Source organism: Trachurus japonicus, unplaced genomic scaffold (genome assembly GCF_045865225.1).
Source record: "Trachurus japonicus isolate A0001 unplaced genomic scaffold, Traja_1.0 AP029826.1".
Lineage (NCBI taxonomy): Eukaryota > Metazoa > Chordata > Actinopteri > Carangiformes > Carangidae > Trachurus > Trachurus japonicus.
This window is the reverse complement of record NW_028219959.1, coordinates 63,418-85,923: the sequence shown is the minus strand read 5'-3', so window position 1 is coordinate 85,923 and position 22,506 is coordinate 63,418. Positions and strand designations below refer to the sequence as shown.

Below are 22,506 nucleotides of genomic sequence, written 5' to 3'. Positions count from 1 at the left end.
AGCCTTAATAAAAAAAGACTATTTATAATGTGTAAATAATTTATATAGGCTATATATAAAAAAAAGATAGAATATCGGATTTAATATAATTAAAACTCACCGTTACGAGCAGCCATTTCTCTTGGGATGAAGAAAAAAAAAAAGAGCGGGGTCTTCAGTTCAGTGTGTGGATAAAATAGCGAGCCTCCGCGATGTGTGTGAGGGTCTGAAATGGCGAGTAATGACTGGGGTCTGTAAGGCCATATATATATATATGTGGTGGTCTGGAATTTACATATAAACCAGTTGATCTGGCTGTAACCTATGACGCGACATAGGCTAGCAAATAATCAAAGAAACCCCTTTACCGGTTTCACAGAGATAGATAGATAGATGGATAGATGGATAGATGGATAGATGGATAGATAGATAGATAGATAGATAGATAGATAGATAGATAGATAGATAGATAGATAGATAGATAGATAGATAGATAGATAGATAATTTATTAGTACAGACTCTGGGTCCAGTTAAAAATACAACAATACTACAACAACAGACAACAACAACATACGGGATAGTCTAGCAGCCCCTTATTAAAAGACACTTATATACCAGTGTTTCCAGAGCAGTGACGTGTAACGCGTGGCACTAAATGCAACATTTGTCAGTTCCATCACAATCTGATTTTCTGAGTTGTTTAGACGACAAATGAACTTATACATGATATTTCTTAAGACAGACTAGAGAGTGTTGACTCGAGCAGTCACAAACATTTCAGTGGCGCTGGTCCATCTGGGCTGTTTTAACAAGATTCTCAAAGAGTCATTATATGCCACTTGTAGTCTCCGAAAACTCGTTTTTTTGTAATTTGACCACAGATGTGCAGTGTACAGCGGTGTGCAATAAGCTTTAAACAGAGTCAGCTTCACATCATCAGAACAACAGCCACATTTCCATCTTAGCACATTTGCTTGCACATATAACATGCGAGACTGACGCAGAATGTCCTCGTCATCAGTCAGTGTGTCTGTGATCACATGACCAAGATATTTCACCTGACTGCAGGTTTTTAAAACTTGAGAATTGAACTAGTCTGTTAAATGTTTATTTGAACAATGAACATCCGCCTGATTTACCAGTTTCACTGAGAATTGAATTAGTCTGTTAATTGTTTTATTTGAACCAAGAGCATCCGCCCGCTATACCGGTTTCACTGAGAATTGAATTAGTCTGTTAAATGTTTTATTTGAACCAACCGCATCCGATCCCTTTTGTGGAGGGGAAATGTTGACAGACTTTCTGTTTTGCTACCTCCCTCCATCCCAGGGTGATTATCAACTCGGTTTGCTAACCCAGCTCACAGATTTGTAGGTTCTGTGCGTGTTCAAATCAAAGGAGGGATTTTTTTTTTTTCTGTCATAAGATTCTGTATCCGCATGAAATGGTGTGACAATGGGCTGATTTTCAGCCACAAGCAGCAGGTTATTTTAATATGTTTTAATGAACAGTATGAGTGATAAAATAAAATACAATTTAAAAAAGCACGATCGCAGCCTGAAGCAACAGTGTTGCTGCAGAATATGACGAAAGAGGAGGCTGCTTTTAATTTCTCACAGCTCTAATAGCGCTACTTTTTAAATATGAAGTTTTATTCAATTAAACTAAATAAACTAGAGCAACACCGTTTTGCTACCTCCCCATCCCTCCCCCCATGGATACGCCTGATGTTGATTTAAAAATATGCGAAACCGTTCCCTCTTTGTGGGCTGTTTATGTTTACAGGTGTTTGTTCCTCCCTCCCGTTGTGAGAGTGAATGGCTCAGATGCAAATATCACCTGTATCGGTTGAAACGACCATTGCTGTTATTTGTGTATAATAGATACCGGTCACACCTCACAGTAATCAAACAGGATACACCTAATGATGTTGATTTAAAAATATGCGGTGTTTGAACTGCTTTCATTAACATTAGTATGAGCTATAAAACAAAACATTGGCTGAAACAGATTTTGCACAGGCGGATGGAGGAAGGAGGGGGATCAGGTGACCGCACAGGAGGGAGGGGGGATCGATCCCCCTGCGCGTTCATGAGTGGACGCACGCGCGTCACACGTACGCGCAAAAGTTTTCACATGCACGCGCAAAGGCCCATCTATTACTACTTCCTCCATATCAGTGCTTATAGAAAGATGATCATGTGTCTGATCAGCTCTCTCTTGACCCTAAGATTGTGTGTTTGATTCCCATGTTGACAGAGATGGCAAAACCAGCAGTAGCCCCGTGGCCCTTTCAAAATTTCCCCAGAGGAAATTTTCTAGTTTACTAATTCAACTCTTTATCTTGGTTTATTCTCATTATTTCCACCTTTTTTGTTTGTTTTTTTATGAATGGTGATTGTTTCCCGAAATTCTCTGTTTCTCTGAAGTGAATCAGAGGAAAGTTGCTCTTGATTTTAATCTGGAAGCAAATAAAAAAACAATCTGGGTCACCATGATGCAGAAACACAACAACACATTCAGGTCAGTGGTGAGTTTAGTAACACACACTGTCACCTGTTGTTGAACAGCTGTGATGGAAACACAACAGTACAAATCCACAGAGCTCCTCAGCTGTGATCTTAAAGAACCAAAAACAACAAATTAAAGTCAAGTTTGTTTAGTGTTGAATGAATTTTGAAACAACATCAGTTCATCTTTCAGTCTCTGATGAGCTCCTCTCTGTTTCGTCCTGCTGTCAGGAGTGAAACCTTCACACTGCTGCCCTCTGCTGGTTCAAACAACACACTGCTTCAGTCTACACACTGAGTTATTGATTAGTTTATTAAAAGCTGAGACTCATATCCTATAACATAGATTACACCAATACAAAGGATCTCAAACACTCTACCGCCAGTTATTAGGGTTAAATTATATTGTGTCATACATGAGGTGATCCTGTTATATAACTAATTGTTATATGAGGGTTTAATAATAAGAAATAGTGATTCAATCTCTTGGACCTTCCTCCGTTTCTGCATCATCATCTCATTGAATGTGGTCTGATATTCAGAGTCACAATAATGGACAAGCTTTATATATTTATATTTCAGTGTCTTTCATGACTGACTCTGTTCAGCTGAATGACAGCTGACCTGAAACCTGACCTTTGACCCAAGGCTTCTTCATCGTTGTGTTGTCATGGCAACCGCAGTCAGCCTCATCTGGATGTCCTTGCACTTCTTCTACGTCACCACAGGGGGGCGGGCTTCTTCTGTGTCTTGTGGGCCGATGATTTCAGCAGAAACACAGGAAGAGCTTCTCACTGTGTAAACCGAGACCGAGGCTCTGTTTCTTGACATGAAAATAATGTTTGGAAAATAAATAAAACTGATATTAGATATTTGAAAAAAAATCCATTGAAATATTCATCCTGTCATTTCCTCTGGCTGTTTGATGCAATGAGTGTACGTTGTGCAGCACTTTGGGCAACAAAGGTTGTTTTTAAATGTGCTATAGAAATAAATTTTGAGTTGAGTTGAGTTGAGTTGAGAGTGTTAATATACAGAGCAGGTCAGGTCAGTCATCATTGGAAATATCAACTCTCTGCCCAACAAGAGTGATGAAGAGCTGGAGATATTGGTGAAGACTCAGAAAGTAGACATTTATTTTATTTTTTTTCCCGAATCATAACAACACTTGTGTACATCCCACCCAATGGCAACTGCTTAAGTTCCATCTGAAGTTCTCCATAAAGTTGTTGCTAGGATACAGACTAAACATCCTGAGGCACCTTTAATGACGACAGACTTCAGTCATGTTTCCCTGATGGACTCACTGGGGGGTGTGGTGGAGAGATGAGCACTGAGGATGGAGGAGGCCATTCTGGACGGCCTGGATCATCCACTTCACCATCGGTCCTGCTCCACCTGGTGGTCCTGCTCCACCTGGCGGTCCTGCTCCATCCGGTGGTCCTGCTCCATCCGGCGGTCCTGCTTCATCCGGGGGTCCTGCTCCACCTGGCGATTCCTGCTCCACCCGGCGGTCCTGCTCCACCTGGTGGTCCTGCTCCACCTGGTGGTCCTGCTCCATCCGGTGGTCCTGCTCCATCCGGTGGTCCTGCTCCATCCGGTGGTCCTGCTCCACCTGGCGGTTCCTGCTCCACCTGGCGGTCCTGCTCCATCCGGTGGTCCTGCTCCATCCGGTGGTCCTGCTCCATCCGGTGGTCCTGCTCCATCCGGTGGTCCTGCTCCATCCAGCGGTTCCTGCTCCACCCGGCGGTCCTGCTCCACCTGGTGGTCCTGCTCCATCCAGTGGTCCTGCTCCATCCGGCGGCCCTGCTCCATCTTTCTTTCTTTTTTGTGTCATTGCCGTGTGAGCTACTGGACTAATTTGAATTTCCCTCCTAGGGATGAATAAAGTATTCTCTACTCTACTCTACTCTATAACCCAAATGAACATATTTTCATTTGGGTTTAAATAAACACATCAACCTGTATTTCAAATCAAACAAGTTACTTCACATTTTGGAAATAAGAAAAGTTCAAACCAATTTCAACAAAATAAGCAGAATCAAATCAAATTAAATTATTCGTACAACACTTTTCATACAGTAATTGTAACTCAAAGTGCTTTACACAGAGACATGAGAGACAGACCACAGCCCCACCCACCTGCCATCCCACAATGCTTTCATGACAGGGAGCTGTTAAAACCACAGTGAACTGAGGAAACGCTAACACTACTTTATAATGAGGGAACACATGAGGTTTTTAAAAAAAACAAACAAAAAAAACAAATATAAAAGCTAAGAAATAAAAGCTAATCCCTGAATTAAACAAAGTAAAATGGCAGACATAACAGAAATGAGGGCAAGGGACAAATGTCTGTCAATCAGCAGCAGCAGGGGCTGATGGGAGTTGGAGGAGCCGTCAGAAACCACGTGGCCTCGTCTGAGCTCACAGCTCGTCCTTGTTTGGCCTCAGCAGCATCAGAGCTCCACTTCTCCTCAGCTTCTCCAGAGGAAACACCACTGATTCACAAAATGCTTTTCCTCCCAGCTGCTGCTCTGTGCTGTCTGTGTTCAGGTGAGTGTTTCCAGCCAATCAGGAGCCCACACACTCTACCTGTCACTACCACCGTCACACTGACCTTCATCTACCTGTCTGTGTCTCTGCAGCACTGGTTGCCATGGCAGCAGAGCTGGTCCAGGACCAGTTATCATTGACCAGGAGAGTTGGTGAATCTGTCTCACTCAGCTGTGGACGAACTGAGCTGTGTGATTACAGTGGATATGTGGACTGGTACCAGTGGAAAGAGACAGAAACATTCACAAAGATTATTGCTATTAACCGTCGTGATGGAAAAATAGTCCCAAGTTCTGATCATCCTCAGAAAGATGATTTCACAGCTGTTAATAAACAGAACGGCTGTGAGTTGAAGATAGAGAAAGTTAAACTCTCTCATTCAGCCTCCTACTACTGCTGGTGTTTTAAGGATGATCCTCCACAGTGAGAAATGATCCCTGCAGCCTGAACAAAAACCTCCAGATGAACAGGTGTCAAACAGCGTCAGTGACAGGAAGAGAGCAGTAAACCACAGCCCAGGTTCACACACTTCACCTCCACATCACACACTTTTTCTAGACTTTTCTTTGATGTTGATCCATGTTGTTATCAGATATTTCAGCAGGTTTCCTGTTGTTCCACACACTGAGGACAGAGAAGAAACACAGAAGCTCAATGAGAAAACAAGACCAACAGAAACAGTCAAAGGAGCTAAATGAATAAAATCATATCAAACAGAAAAACTCTAAACAACAAACCAACTTTAAATCATGTGATAAAACTGGAGCAACGGTTCATCCTGAGGGGAACATGAACGCCTGGACCAACTTCAATGTGAATATTTGTTGATATGTTTCAGTGTGAAGCCAAAAGAAAAGAGAAGAAGAGACAGTGATGTTGATGTGAACGTTAGAGAAACACATGATGGAGCTGAAACATGATCCTGGTTCATAATGTGGACTCGTTCAGCTCAGCTGACACATTCAGCAGCAGACGGGTTTTTGTATTAGTCTTTCTCACTGTGGAGGAGGAGAGTCGTGGCACATCTACGACATCTTTGGCTCTGGAACTAAACTGTTTGTAACAGGTAAGAACAAACTTTTATTTCCCTTCAGTTGTTTTTATTGAAGAAGTTAAAATGTGTTTGAAGTCAGATTCTGCTGTTTCAGACTTTACATGTTAGTTTGTTCAGAGTTTAGTACAAAGTTTCTGATGCAGCCGTTCTTCAATGACACAGTTCAACCATGAGTGAAAAGAGGTTTGAATCTCTGAACAGCAGAAGGAATTCTTTATTTCTGCTGCAGCTGAAACGTTTGTGAAGAGTCTAAAAAGTTGAGATATTGTGAGTTCAGTCTGGATTCTCATCAGCTGCTGCTTCATCAACCATCACACGGCTTTTCTTTTCTCTCTTCTCCTAAAATCAATTCACATAATATAAAATATTTATTTAAAGAACAACAAAATGTATATCATTCAAAATATTACATATAATAATAAATTAAATGATAAATATACATAAGTGCACTTTAAATATGACAAAAGACACATTTTCTAAAATATGTATTGCTTATTTGGCGGTCAATATTAATAATTGATTAGATAAAAAAATTATGACAAATATAATTTGTGTCGTGTTAAAAATGCATTTCTGATTGTGTAAAATATATTTAACTAATTGGGAAATGTATTTATAAATGTTTTGAGAATGATTCTATGTATTATTCTTATTACATTAGTTATGTAGTAACAGTTTATCATATGATTCAATATTTATTTCACTGAAACACAAATTAGTATAATGTAGAATCTAGTTTTAAGAAATAAGCGTAAATAAATACAAAATGTATGGTTATGTATACACAGAAGAATTACACTTAAAGCTTGGCAGGTTTTTTAAAAAGAAGACACAACAACTTAAATTGTCATTATATATTGTCAGAATATATAATATTACATGTCATGTAATTTTTGTATTAGCACTAAATTAGATTTTTAAATTATTTATTTACATTTTAAATTATTCATTTACATGTGAATCTTATGACTGTATCTTTTACACTTCATATTAATTTTGTAAATATGTATCATATTAAGAAGTTTAATTTAAGAAGTACTACATTACTTATTGCATTAGTTATGTAGTAACAGTTAATCATATGAATCAATATTTATTTATCTGAAACACAAATTAGTATAATGTAGAATTTAGCTAAAATCATTTACGTGTTCATATTTTAATCATATGATTATAATACATATTTGATGAATTTATTTAATAATAAATAGAATTAAGTTTTAATGTATAAAATGTATGGTTGTGCAGAAATTAAACCTTAGCCGAACAACTTAATTTGTCATTATACTGTTTATTGTCAGAATATATATTACATGTTATGTGTTTTTTGTATTAGCATTAAATTGGATTTTCAAATAATTTACCTTTTTATTTACCTATTTAATTATTTATGTGAATCTTAAGACTATATATTTTACACATCATATTAATATTGTAAATATGTATTTTATTAAGAAGTTTAAAATATTCTATAGTTGTTCAATAGTAAATATATTACATCATGAGGACATGATCTGTGCTGACTATTTATAAAGGGAAATATAAAAATTAAGATTTTTTCCATGTGAGACTTTGTTGAAGCTGATCTTTGTCTGATGATAAACATCGTCTATAAACATGATCTTCATCACAGTAAATGTGTGTGGAGGTGAGTCCAGTACAGGTGGTGACCTCTGTGCTGTATTGATGAGGAGCTGAGTGATCAGAGTCCATGTAGTGTCCAGGATCAGACTGAATGCAGTGCAGTGCTGGAAGCTGCTGTTGACTGTGTGAATGTGTCTGTGCTGCTTGTTGCTGCTGTCAAACTTCAGATGAGCAGGTAGTGAAGCCCGTGGTGAGCGTGTACCCAGCAGCATCCAGAGCCCACCTGGAGGGGAGGAGCTCCCTGCTGTGTCTGGCCTCAGCCATGTCTCCTCCTCTGGTCCAGTTCTCCTGGAAAAGACAGAAGGAGGATGGTCCTCTGCTTCCTGCTGAGGGAGAGCAGCTGCAGCTCACAGAGCCGGGACGCTCCGCCGCCATCTTGCTGGTGGATCGGGACGCCTTCTACACGTATAAATACCGCTGCTACGTCAAGCACGAGGGGGGCACGGTGGAGGCCCAGGCAGCACAAGGTGATGGAGGCTTGGTGACTGTGTTGAGCAGTGATTCAGCTTCATGTGGAGACTCTGTCACAGAGAGCAGAGCAGCACAGCACTGACTGGTTTCTCTTTGACTCCTTTTCTGTTTCAGAGGTTCCAGCTGCAGCAGCCCCCTGTCCTCCAGAGAGACAGTCAGCACACCTGGCAGCTCCGCACCAAGCTGACTGTAAGATCACCTGCTGCCTCTCTGCATGGACAGCTCCAATGTTGTGCTGCAGTTAGGGCCCAGTATCAGTCTGTTCACTCTCTGCTCATCACATCACACTTCAACACACACTCCCTGATTCTGTCCCAGTGTCCAACAGCACAACAAAGTCCAGTCCCAGAGCTTTCACTGGCCCATTCCGACTGATAACACGTGTTGGAGGCCCTGAACTCAATCTGAGGAGATACAACGACTGTAGGGACTGAATCTTAGAGCTGCACTCAGTCAGGTTTCTATTGAAGAGTCAATCTAAGGACTCAGTGTGAGGTCAAAGGTCACATTGAACTTGTGGTGGTGAAGTCCTTCTGTGAATCAATAACCACCTGTGTCTTTTCCCATTTGGACTTTCCATGTGATGGTGGAGTGATTTGAATAGTCATGGCCAGTTGACAGAAGAAGGTGATGGAGGCTTGGTGACTGTGTTGAGCAGTGATTCAGCTTCATGTGGAGACTCTGTCACAGAGAGCAGAGCAGCACAGCACTGACTGGTTTCTCCTTGACTCCTTTTCTGTTGCAGTGGTTCCCCAGGATCCTCTCCGGCCTCAGTGCAGGGTGAAGCTGCTCTGTCTGCTCTACACAGTGCTGATAGTGAAGAGTCTGCTCTACTGCTGTGGACTCTCTCTGCTGATGAGCCTCAGAAACATGGGACCGTCCACCAGCTGCACACAAGCTGACTGACTGTTTCCTCTTCCTCTTTTCTCTCCATCACATCTCATCACTTCATCTCATTTATCTCTTTGATTACGGCTCAGACATTAACAAATCTTTCTACATGTTTAGATAAAGTTGACCACAGATATTAAATTGTACTTTCATTTAATCATGTTAAAAATTGCAATTATTGTTTTACTTTGATGCTGATGTTTATTTTCAATTATCTGTGTGACTTTTGTAATAACAGAATTTAGTTGTATCGTTACCTGCTTGGCAATTTTTCTCATCTTGTTTCTCATTTTAATACATTCTGTTCATTCTGTTAAATTGTTTCAGTTTTACTCTTTGAATAAAATGAAAAATCAGTGTTCATGGTTTGTTTACTACATTCATCACTGATTTCCATTTGGCTTCAAACAAATAATCAGAAAAATAAAAACCTGTATTTGATGTTTACACTGACACATTCAATTAGCTTGGTTCTGGGTGTGAGTGGTTTTTCATGTATTGTCACAGAACGAACATCAGTGATGATGTGAATATATGTACAGAGCTGAACAAACACAACAACACCAGGAAAAGTAGACAAACATAAACATGTAGTTGTTTTAATATAAACATGTGGTTGTTGGTGTACCACCAGGTTCAATACTGGGTCTTCTCATCATTTAGGTTTTACATTAATCGTGTTTTACAGTTGTGTTGGTGCGACTGTTAAACTCTACGCTGACGACACTGTTGTTTACACACACGAACCATCAGCAGATCGAGCAGCTGTGAAACTCCAGCTGTTATAAAAATGATGAAACTGCAGCTTGAACAGTCTGAGCTGAAGTTAAAATGTTTAGTTGGATAATGTCTGAATTATCCAAATGCAATTTAACCTAAATACAAAATCTAAGTCATCTTAACATTATGTTTATCTGATAAACAGGAGCATCAACAGCTGCATGGTTAACAAATGAACCTTGAACATAATTCAGTAGAGGCCAGTGAACTCATTAACATTTGGCTCTGGTTGAGATGAACAGACTCTTCTGACAGCAGCTTTTATTTTTTATATCAACTATAATGTACTGAAATAATGAGAGCTGAGGTGAACCAACATGGATGCAGTAGTTTAGCTTCAACAAGAAAAACATTTATTTGTGTCAGTGCTGCTTCTGTCTCTGTGTGGTGTGTGGTTTGTTGGTCACATTATACTATACAGTATCTTTGCATGTATGTGTTTAGTTGTGTAAAAAAGAATAACAATCAAAATTCGGATTGTTAAATTTGAGCTCTTTCTATTAAAATATTTCTGATTTGGTATTGAATATTACTACTTTTGAGACATGTCCTCATTATTTATTGTAATAATTATCATAATAATGATGTCTACCAACACCGCATGCACAAATGTTCAGGCCTCTGTTTGTCATTTGTCTCATGAACTCTGTAAAGACTGAAAACACTTTAACGTCTCACATTGACAGTAACATGACCACAGACCATCTTTGACAAATGTCAGTAATTATAAAAACTCTATGTTGATGACACTGTTGTTTGCACCCACAAGTGAAACAACTCTTTACTACGAATTCATATGAAATTAGTCAGAAATAATTCAGAAGAAACTCTACATTTGTATCAGATTTAAAAAATGAGACAATATTTCCGAACACTTTTAAATCCATGCAAGTGTAGATATTAGTGAGACATTATTAAGAGGCTGTTGAATGTTTGTGTAACGTTACACAGATGCTTCCTGAGTCTTTAACAGAGTGGATGGTTGTAGTTGTCATGGTGTTTATCAGGGTGAAAAGCCACAGCTCACAGTTTGGAGGCTGCAGAGCTGAAACCACACAGCCTGAGAGCTGCAGGAGAGGAAGTGTTGATTCGCTGTGAACAGTTTTTTATGAGTCCTAATAACCACTGAGAACAGTATAAATCTAAACTAATTGTGAATAATGCCACTGATGTGCATTTATATTTATTCAGGGTTGTTTGTGACATTTCTTACAACTCAGATTATTTGAAACTTGATGATAACAACTTGCCAGCGGTTTTGTCTTTAAACAGCAGTGTCATCAGCGTAGAGTTTTATATTTACACTGACAGGGTTGTAAAAGATGATTTATGTGTAGGCCAAATGATTAATACAAACTATACTGATCCTGTTGCTAAATCAACACCCACCATTTCTTGATTGTGTATGAAATCTGTGTTTGTGCTGTTGTTGATTTAACTTTGTCCCAGTTCAGCTTCTTGATCCTGTTTGAATCTTCCTCTGTTTGTATTTGAGGTTTATGAAGGTAGAGCTGTTTACAGCCGCGGGCAAATAACATGTTGGTATCAATATGTGTGAACAACATAGTCACATCTGTCTGTTATTATTTGAAACAAGAAAATAAATTAATATCCATCCTTTGTTTTCTACATGACGGTGATTTATTAATATATTGAGGATGTTACAGTGAATCCATTTGACAAAACAACCACACTCTAAAGAAAATGTTCAAAGCATGCAAAGGTTTAATAAAAAACAGAATATTTACCAGACAACTGATGATTCGGTTTGATGTTCTGTTAATTTACTGATCACTTAAAAGTAGAAATAAAAATACAGCTAAAACAAGAAAACCATATTCAAAAGGTGAAAACATGGATCTGTATGTATGTCGTTATCTTTGTGGTTGACTTTATCTAAACATGTAGAAAGATTTGTTAGATTTAAATGTCTGAGCCGTGATCAAAGACAAAAAATAAGATGAAGTGATTAGATGTGATGGAGAGAAAAGAGGATGAGGAAACAGTCAGTCAGCTTGTGTGCAGCAGGTGGACGGTCCCTTGTTTCTGCGGCTCATCAGCAGAGCGAGTCCACAGCAGTAGAGCAGACTCTTCACTATCAGCACTGTGTAGAGCAGACAGAGCAGCTTCACCCTGCACTGAGGCCGGAGAGGATCCAGGGGAACCACTGCAACAGAAAAGGAGTCAGATGTCAGTGCTGTGCTGCTCTGCTCTCTGTGACAGAGTCTCCACATGAAGCTGAATCACTGCTCAACACAGTCACCAAGCCTCCATCACCTTGTGCTGCCTGGGCCTCCACCGTGCCCCCCTCGTGCTCGACGTAGCAGCGGTATTTATACGTGTAGAAGGCGTCCCGATCCACCAGCAAGATGGCGGCAGAGCGTCCCGGCTCTGTGAGCTGCAGCTGCTCTCCCTCAGCAGGAAGCAGAGGACCATCCTCCTTCTGTCTTTTCCAGGAGAACTGGACCAGAGGAGGAGACATGGCTGAGGCCAGACACAGCAGGGAGCTCCTCCCCTCCAGGTGGGCTCTGGATGCTGCTGGGTACACGCTCACCACGGGCTTCACTACCTGCTCATCTGAAGTTTGACAGCAGCAACAAGCAGCACAGACACATTCACACAGTCAACAGCAGCTTCCAGCACTGCACTGCATTCAGTCTGATCCCGGACACTACATGGACTCTGATCACTCAGCTCCTCATCAATACAGCACAGAGGTCACCACATGTATCCGGATCAAGCCCAGTCATGAATTAATGTCTTGTTTTTCACAAAACAGATAAATATGTATCTGAGAAATGGATTTCAGTGTCGTATAATTATCTTTGTTGATGGTCAATTTATTTCATATGAAAAGATAGGATATATGTATATTTTTTCTCTGCGTGGGAAAATGTGTATGATTTATGCACATTTTCTACATAAAATACATAACGAACATAATTTATCAGAAATATTTGTTTTAAATTAATACATTGGCGAAAATTATTATCTAAACATCCTCACTATTACCAATGATATATACATATATCCTTAAATGTTTATCTTTATGACTTATTATTATTATTATTTTATTTTTTACAATGAACACCGTTTCCATTGCGCAAAACTGCACTTACATGACGACAATGTTGGAATCTATTAAGCTTTTCTGAAATATACCACTGAACTTATGTTTTGTTAAACATAATTAATTAACTTCCTTAATTATTAAATGTATAAACTTAAAATTTTAGGTTTTACAGAGAACAGAATTATTTTTGTAGGTTTTTGGTAAATTTTGTTTAGTAGGTCACAGTATGATGAAATCTACAAGTGGCATTTTTTATGTCATCTAGACTTGGTTGTAAATGACAGAATAAAGACAATGACAGTCAACATTTAATTAGTAAAATTAAATAGCCTTCATACTTGTAAGGTATATTTTTGAATGAAGTTGAAGTTGAAGTTGAAGGAAGTTAAAATGGTTTGAAATGACATAATTAAAGCTTCACAATAAACCCCAAAGGTTTTATTTATCAACTGCCTCAGTTGCTCCTGTTTTTCATGCACTTATAAAATAAAGCAGATTTTTAACTTAACACATACATTTTTTAAAACTTATTTTCATTTAAAATATTAATGTGAAGGTGAAAAATTCCACAGCTATATTGAAGGGAGTTAAATCTAAAGATATAAAGAAATTATTCCGTTTAACATGTAAATTGAGACTAAGAAACTGATGTGAGTCCTGAGACGGTCAAACACTGAATATTTGATCAATAATTCATATATCTTTATATCTTCTTCATGTGGAGCTGAGCTGAACCATTTAAACCACTTTTTGTTACGTTAGAAAGCTGCAGAACCAATTCTTTGTTAACTCTGAACAAACTAATATGTAAAGTCTGAAACAGCAGAAACTGACTTCAAACACATTTTAACTTCTTCAATAAAACAACTGAAGAGAAATAAAAGTTTGTTCTTACCTGTTACAAACAGTTTAGTTCCAGAGCCAAAGATGTCGTACCACCAGCCTCTCCACAGTGAGAAAGACTAATACAAAAACCCGTCTGCTGCTGAATGTGTCAGCTGAGCTGAACGAGTCCACATTATGAACCAGGATCATGTTTCAGCTCCATCATGTGTTTCTCTAACATTCACATCAACATCACTGTCTCTTCTTCTCTTTTCTTTTGGCTTCACACTGAAACATATCAACAAATATTCACATTGAAGTTGGTCCAGACGTTCATGTTCCCCTCAGGATGAACCGTTGCTCCAGTTTTATCACATGATTTAAAGTTGGTTTGTTGTTTAGAGTTTTTCTGTTTGATATGATTTTATTCATTTAGCTCCTTTCACTGTTTCTGTTGGTCTTGTTTTCTCATTGAGCTTCTGTGTTTCTTCTCTGTCCTCAGTGTGTGGAACAACTGGAAACCTGCTGAAATATCTGATAACAACATGGATCAACATCAAAGAAAAGTCTAGAAAAAGTGTGTGATGTGGAGGTGAAGTGTGTGAACCTGGGCTGTGGTTTACTGCTCTCTTCCTGTCACTGACGCTGTTTGACACCTGTTCATCTGGAGGTTTTTGTTCAGGCTGCAGGGATCATTTCTCACTGTGGAGGATCATTCTTAGCACAGTAGCAGTAGTAGAAGGCTGAATGAGAGTGTTTAACTTTCTCTATCTTCAACTCACTGCCGTTCTGTTTATTAACAACTGTGAAGTAATCTTTCTGAGGATGATCAGAACTTGAAAGTGTTCTACCACCTTGTCTGTGAACACTAAGAATCCATATTAATGTTTCTGTCTCTGTATTCTGGTAGTACCAGCCCACATATCCATTGTGATCACACTGATCAGTTCCTTCACAGTTGAAAGAGACATTTTCACCAACTCTCCTGGTCAATGAGAACTGGTCCTGGACCAGCTCTGCTGCCATGGCAACCAGTGCTGCAGAGACACAGACAGGTAGATGAAGGTCAGTGTGACGGTGGTAGTGACAGGTAGAGTGTGTGGGCTCCTGATTGGCTGGAAACACTCACCTGAACACAGACAGCACAGAGCAGCAGCTGGGAGGAAAAGCATTTTGTGAATCAGTGGTGTTTCCTCTGGAGAAGCTGAGGAGAAGTGGAGCTCTGATGCTGCTGAGGCCAAACAAGGACGAGCTGTGAGCTCAGACGAGGCCACGTGGTTTCTGACGGCTCCTCCAACTCCCATCAGCCCCTGCTGCTGCTGATTGACAGACATTTGTCTCTCGGCCTCATTTCTGTTGTGATCTACGCCTCTGACGGCATTTTCTTTTATTTCTGTCATTTTACTTTGTTTAATTCAGGGATTAGCTTTTATTTGTTTTTTTTAAATACCTCCTGTGTTTCCTCATTATAAAGTAGTGTTAGCGTTTCCTCAGTTCACTGTGGTTTTAACAGCTCCCTGTCATGAAAGCATTGTGGGATGGCAGGTGGGTGGGGCTGTGGTCTGTCTCTCATGTCTCTGTGTAAAGCACTTTGAGTTACAGTTACTTTTGATTCTTCTTATTTTGTTGAAATTGGTTTCAACTTTTCATATTTATAAAATATGAAGTCACTTGCTCTGCTTTGTTGATTTGAAATACATGTTAATGTTTTTATTTAAAATGAAAATGTGTTATCATCCATTGAAGCCTGATGATTATTGTGAGGGTGTAATAGTGTGAATGCTGGAAGCATTCACACTATTGTTATTCGGTTCGGCCATTTTCTGCCTTTCTTCGTCATGTAACTAGTCCTTCATACTTTGTGCTATTTCAACAATTCAAATATCAAAATGTTCAGCCTTTTCGGGACAGGTGTGCTATGTCTTTTCTCTTTTCAACTATTCATACTTTTTGCAATATTCAACTATTTCTGATTTTTTTTTCCCCATAGAGAATGCATTGGAACAGTCTTGAAACTCTTCAAATCTTCTTACTTCTTTCAGCCTTTAAAGCGTCCACATACTTTCAGCTAGAGACTTCATTCAAATTCTGAGCTGTAGACAAACTTCTAATGTATTCATCCTGTATTTACAACTTTTTCATAGCTTGTACCGTTTTTGAGATAAATCCTTTAAAAGCACATGAGGATTTCTGACAAATTTCACACTTTTCAATGAGTGTGTATGGGGTTGGGTCAGAGTGAGTGACATCATCGTTAGAGTGAGAGGGATCGAAAAAACATTCAGGATTTTTTCTGGATAAATTGCCAGCACGGCCACAAATTAAACTCTAGACACATGATTTCCTCACCGGTTTGTAGCCACACTTGTCGTGTCTCATTTAATGTGTTCAAAACAGCAGACAGACTTACAGAATTGTCTCTATGAGCCTAATTGTGCAGCTAGACCCACTCCAGTGGCTCATCCACTTCAATATAAAAGTAGGAGCTGATTTTTTTAGAAAAGCAGAAATGCCCCCTTTTCTACCTTGCGACCCTGAGAAAAGTTTTTGCCCTACAAACATTTAATGCACATCAATGTGCTCAGGAAGGTCTGCTTGCCCAGATGGTCAGGAGGACCACATTCTGATAAGAGTTACGGTTCTCTTTTTCTGGGCTGTTTTGGGAAGCTGCTCAGAGCACAAATCTCTCTGCTCTGCTCTGCTCTGTGTGCAGTTGGTCCAGCTGTAGGGGCCAGCTCGTTATCCTGTCTATTAATAGAACAGGTCAGGTGCAGCCTGGCCGCTCGTTAAGATGTTTTTAAACACAGCCCCACACACACACATGATAAACCAGACTGACAGAGGATGTCCACGCACAAACACAGGCATCACACTCACACAGACAGACACACACAGACACTCACACACAGTCACACATGCACACATACACAAACAGACAAACACACAAACACAACACTGTTCCACACAGTAAAATGTAAGCATGGTAGTCGCCATGGTAACTTCTGAGGGCAGGCTGCCAATCAATCAGATCATTAGGGAGAGAGGAGTTCTGTGGCGCTTAACAGTTTTACTTTCTGCACATTTACACACAGACAGAGAGACCGTCAGACTCACACACCCAGACACACACACACACACACACACACACACACACAGGTTTTCAGCTCAAATTCATCAGGCTCTCAATTATTTTATACTTTTGATGTAAACATCTCCAACAATTTATATTTTTCTCATGAATTTAAGTTCAGACGTTTAGTCTTTCCAACTCTATTAATAGTAGTACAATTACAGGTGGAGCCTGGGACATAGGATGCAGCTTTTAACATGTGTCCTATCTATCTATCTATCTATCTATCTATCTATCTATCTATCTATCTATCTATCTATCTATCTATCTATCTATCTATCTATCTATCTATCTATCTATCTATCTATCTATCTATCTATCTATCTATCTATCTATCCCCCTCCCTATTTTTAACCCCTCTGTCTCCTTTTTTTCTTTCTTTCTTTCTTCTACTCCTTCATTTGTATGTTACGTAACTTTTTCTATCCTTCCCTCTCTATCCATCCATCCATCCATCCATCTACCTCTTTCTATCTATCATCCCCCTCTCTTTCTTTCTTTCTTTCTTTCATTCTTTCTTTCTTTCTTTCTTTCTTTCTTTCTTTCTTTCTTTCTTTCTTTCTTTCTTTCTTTCTTTCTTTCTTTCACTCACTCCATTTCTGTCTTTTTACTTCTTTGTTTGTTTGATTGTTTCTTTCTTTCTTTCTATTCCTTTTCTCTTCCTTTGTTTTTACTCCATTTCTTTCTTTCTTTCTTTCTTTCACTCCATTTCTGTTTGTTTACTTCTTTGTTTGTTTGATTCTTTCTTTCTTTCTTTCTTTCTACTCCTTTTCTCTTCCTTTGTTTTTACTCCATTTCTTTCTTTCTTTCTTTCTTTCACTCCATTTCTGTCTTTTTACTTCTTTGTTTGTTTGATTCTTTCTTTCTTTCTTTCTTTCTTTCTGTCCTTTTCTTTTTTCTCTCTTGTTTCTTTCTTTCTTTCTTTCTTTCTTTCTTTCTTTCTTTCTTTCTTTCTTTCTTTCAACAATTTCTTCAGCTCATTCAGCATTGCTGGAAGCATTCACACCATTTCCATTCTTGGAAATGTTTTTTCTAGTTTAAGATGATATTGAATATTATCTGAATGGTTGTTTGTTCTTGTTTGTATATTAACACTCTTTGCATGAAACAGCCAGAGGAAATGACAGGACATGGAGTCTCTCTGGTCTGAAACAGACTGGCCTCCACTACTTTGTGTATTTCAATGGAGTTATTTCAAACATCTAATATCTATATCTTTTTTTTCTAACATTATTTTCATGTCTGTCTTCAGCTGAAGCTGCTGTGTGGTTTTTCCTCTGAGTGGGAGGTGGCAGCCTGCAGAGGAGGTTCATTTACTAATTCAACTCTTTATCTTGGTTTATTCTCATTATTTCCACCTTTTTTAAAAAATTTTTTTATGAATGGTGATTGTTTTCCCGAAATTCTCTGTTTCTCTGAAGTGAATCAGTGGAAAGTTGCTCTTGATTTTAATCTTGAGGCAAATAAAAACGAATCTGGGTCACCATGATGCAGAAACACAACAACACATTCAGGTCAGTGGTGAGTTTAGTAACACACACTGTCACCTGTTGTTGAACAGCTGTGATGGAAACACAACAGTACAAATCCACAGAGCTCCTCAGCTGTGATCTTAAAGAACCAAAAACAACAAATTAAAGTCAAGTTTGTTTAGTGTTGAATGAATTTTGAATCAACATCAGTTCATCTTTCAGTCTCTGATGAGCTCCTCTCTGTTTCGTCCTGCTGTCAGGAGTGAAACCTTCACACTGCTGCCCTCTGCTGGTTCAAACAACACACTGCTTCAGTCTACACACTGAGTTATTGATTAGTTTATTAAAAGCTGAGACTCATATCCTATAACATAGATTACACCAATACAAAGGATCTCAAATCTCTTGGACCTTCCTCCGTTTCTGCATCATCTTCTCATTAAATGTGGTCTGATATTCAGAGTCACAATAATGGACAAGCTTTATATATTTATATTTCAGTGTCTTTCATGACTGACTCTGTTCAGCTGAATGACAGCTGACCTGAAACCTGACCTTTGACCCAAGGCTTCTTCATCGTTGTGTTGTCATGGCAACCGCCAACATCTTCTACCTCACCACAGGGGGGCGGGCTTCTTCTGTGTCTTGTGGGCCGATGATTTCAGCAGAAACACAGGAAGAGCTTCTCACTGTGTAAACCGAGACCGCGGCTCTGTTTCTTGACATGAAAATAATGTTTGGAAAATAAATAAAACTGATATTAGATATTTGAAAAAAAATCCATTGAAATAATCATCCTGTCATTTCCTCTGACTGTTTGATGCAATGAGTGTACGTTGTGCTGCACTTTGGGTAACAAAGGTTGTTTTTAAATGTGCTATAGAAATAAATTTTGAGTTGAGTTGAGTTGAGAGTGTTAATATACAGAGCAGGTCAGGTCAGTCATCAGTGGAAATATCAACTCTCTGCCCAACAAGAGTGATGAAGAGCTGGAGATATTGGTGAAGACTCAGAAAGTAGACATTTATTAGTGTGAATGCTGGAAGCATTCACACTATTGTTATTCGGTTCGGCCATTTTCTGCCTTTCTTCGTCATGTAACTAGTCCTTCATACTTTGTGCTATTTCAACAATTCAAATATCAAAATGTTCAGCCTTTTCGGGACAGGTGTGCTATGTCTTTTCTCTTTTCAACTATTCATACTTTTTGCAATATTCAACTATTTCTGATTTTTTTCCCCCATAGAGAATGCATTGGAACAGTCTTGAAACTCTTCAAATCTTCTTACTTCTTTCAGCCTTTAAAGCGTCCACATACTTTCAGCTAGAGACTTCATTAAAATTCTGAGCTGTAGACAAACTTCTAATGTATTCATCCTGTATGTACAAGTTTTTCATAGCTTGTACCGTTTTTGAGATAAATCCTTTAAAAGCACATGAGGATTTCTGACAAATTTCACACTTTTCAATGAGTGTGTATGGGGTTGGGTCAGAGTGAGTGACATCATCGTTAGAGTGAGAGGGATCGAAAAAACATTCAGGATTTTTTCTGGATAAATTGCCAGCACGGCCACAAATTAAACTCTAGACACATGATTTCCTCACCGGTTTGTAGCCACACTTGTTGTGTCTCATTTAATGTGTTCAAAACAGCAGACAGACTTACAGAATTGTCTCTATGAGCCTAATTGTGCAGCTAGACCCGCTCCAGTGGCTCATCCACTTCAATATAAAAGTAGGAGCTGATTTTTTTAGAAAAGCAGAAATGCCCCCCTTTTCTACCTTGCGACCCTGAGAAAAGTTTTTGCCCTATACATTTAATGCACATCAATGTGCTCAGGAAGGTCTGCTTGCCCAGATGGTCAGGACCATATTCTGATAAGAGGTACGGTTCTCTTTTTATGGGCTGTTTTGGGAAGCTGCTCAGAGCACAAATCTCTCTGCTCTGCTCTGCTCTGCTCTGTGTGCAGTTGGTCCAGCTGTAGCAGCCAGCTCGTTATCAAAGTCTATAAATAGAACAGGTGCAGGTGCAGCCTGGCTGCTCGTTAAGATGTTTTTAAACACAGCCCCACACACACACATGATAAACCAGACTGACAGAGGATGTCCACGCACAAACACAGGCATCACACTCACACAGACAGACACACACAGACACTCACACACAGTCTCACACACACACACACATACACATACACAAACAGACAAACACACAAACACAACACTGTTCCACACAGTAAAATGTAAGCATGGTAGTCGCCATGGTAACTTCTGAGGGCAGGCTGCCAATCAATCAGATCATTAGGGAGAGAGGAGTTTTGTGGCGCTTAACAGTTTTACTTTCTGCACATGTACACGCAGACAGAGAGACCGTCAGACTCACACACCCAGACACACACACACACACACACACACAGGTTTTCAGCTCAAATTCATCAGGCTCTCAATTATTTTATACTTTTGATGTAAACATCTCCAACAATTTATATTTTTCTCATGAATTTAAGTTCAGACGTTTAGTCTTTCCAACTCTATTAATAGTAGTACAATTACAGGTGGGCCTGGGACATAGGATGCAGCTTTTAACATGTGTCCTATCTATCTATCTATCTATCTATCTATCTATCTATCTATCTATCTATCTATCTATCTATCTATCTATCTATCTATCTATCTATCTATCTATCTATCTATCTATCTATCTATCTATCTATCTATCTATCTATACCCCTCCCTATTTTTTAACCCCTCTGTCTCCTTTTTTTTCTTTCTTTCTTTCTTTCTTTCTTTCTTTCTTTCTTTCTTTCTTTCTTTCTTTCTTTCTTCTACTCCTTCATTTGTATTTTACGTAACTTTTTATATCCTTCCCTCTCTATCCATCCATCCATCCATCCATCCATCCATCCATCTACCTCTTTCTATCTATCATCCCCCTCTCTCTTTTTCTTCTTTCTTTCTTTCTTTCTTTCACTCCATTTCTGTCTTTTTACTTCTTTGTTTGTTTGATTGTTTCTTTCTTTCTTTCTATTCCTTTTCTCTTCCTTTGTTTTTACTCCATTTCTTTTTTTCTTTCTTTCTTTCTTTCTTTCTTTCTTTCTTTCACTCCATTTCTGTCTTTTTACTTCTTTGTTTGTTTGATTCTTTCTTTCTTTCTTTCTTTTTTTCTACTCCTTTTCTCTTCCTTTGTTTTTACTCCATTTCTTTCTTTCTTTCTTTCTTTCTTTCTTTCTTTCTTTCACTCCATTTCTGTCTTTTTACTTCTTTGTTTGTTTGATTCTTTCTTTCTTTCTTTCTGTCCTTTTCTTTTTTCTCTCTTGTTTCAATCTTTCTTTCTTTCTTTCTTTCTTTCAACAATTTCTTCAGCTCATTCAGCATTGCTTCCAGCATTCACACCATTTCCATTCTTGGAAATGTTTTTTCTAGTTTTATTTTTTTTCCGAATCATAACAACACTTGTGTACATCCCACCCAATGGCAACTGCTTAAGTTCCATCTGAAGTTCTCCATAAAGTTGTTGCTAGGATACAGACTAAACATCCTGAGGCACCTTTAATGACGACAGACTTCAGTCATGTTTCCCTGATGGACTCACTGGGGGGTGTGGTGGAGAGATGAGCACTGAGGATGGAGGAGGCCATTCTGGACGGCCTGGATCATCCACTTCACCATCGGTCCTGCTCCATCCATCGGTCCTGCTCCACCTGGTGGTCCTGCTCCATCCAGTGGTCCTGCTCTATCCGGTGGTCCTGCTTCACCTGGCGGTTACTGCTCCATCCAGAGGTCCTGCTCCATCCGGTGGTCCTGCTCCTTCCGGGGGTCCTGCTCCACCTGACGGTCCTGCTCCATCCGGGGGTCCTGCTCCACTTGGAGGTCCTGCTCCATCCGGTGGTCCTGCTCCATCCAGCGGTCCTGCTCCACCTGGAGGTCCTGCTCAATCCGGGGGTCCTGCTCCATCCGGGGGCCCTGCTCCACCTGGAGGTCCTGCTCAATGCGGGGGTCCTGCTCCATCCGGGGGCCCTGCTCCACCTGGCGGTCCTGCTCCATCCGGGGGTCCTGCTCCATCCAGCGGTCCTGCTCCACCTGGAGGTCCTGCTCAATCCGGGGGTCCTGCTCCAGCTGG

At 39.5% G+C, this 22,506-nt stretch overlaps 2 pseudogenes across 2 annotated transcripts; one reads left to right on the top strand and one right to left on the bottom strand.

The window, feature by feature from the left end:
- The first annotated feature begins 5,470 nt into the window (after positions 1-5,470).
- LOC146960925 (uncharacterized) lies at positions 5,471-9,353 on the top strand (annotated as a pseudogene). Its single transcript, XR_015035340.1, has 4 exons — positions 5,471-6,112; positions 7,912-8,211; positions 8,330-8,404; positions 8,961-9,353. The product of XR_015035340.1 is annotated as an uncharacterized LOC146960925 (transcript).
- A 2,539-nt stretch (positions 9,354-11,892) lies between these two features.
- LOC146960924 (immunoglobulin lambda-1 light chain-like) lies at positions 11,893-14,061 on the bottom strand (annotated as a pseudogene). Its single transcript, XR_015035336.1, has 3 exons — positions 13,855-14,061; positions 12,164-12,463; positions 11,893-12,053 (listed from the first exon to the last, which is right to left on the bottom strand). The product of XR_015035336.1 is annotated as an immunoglobulin lambda-1 light chain-like (transcript).
- Positions 14,062-22,506: the final 8,445 nt, after the last annotated feature.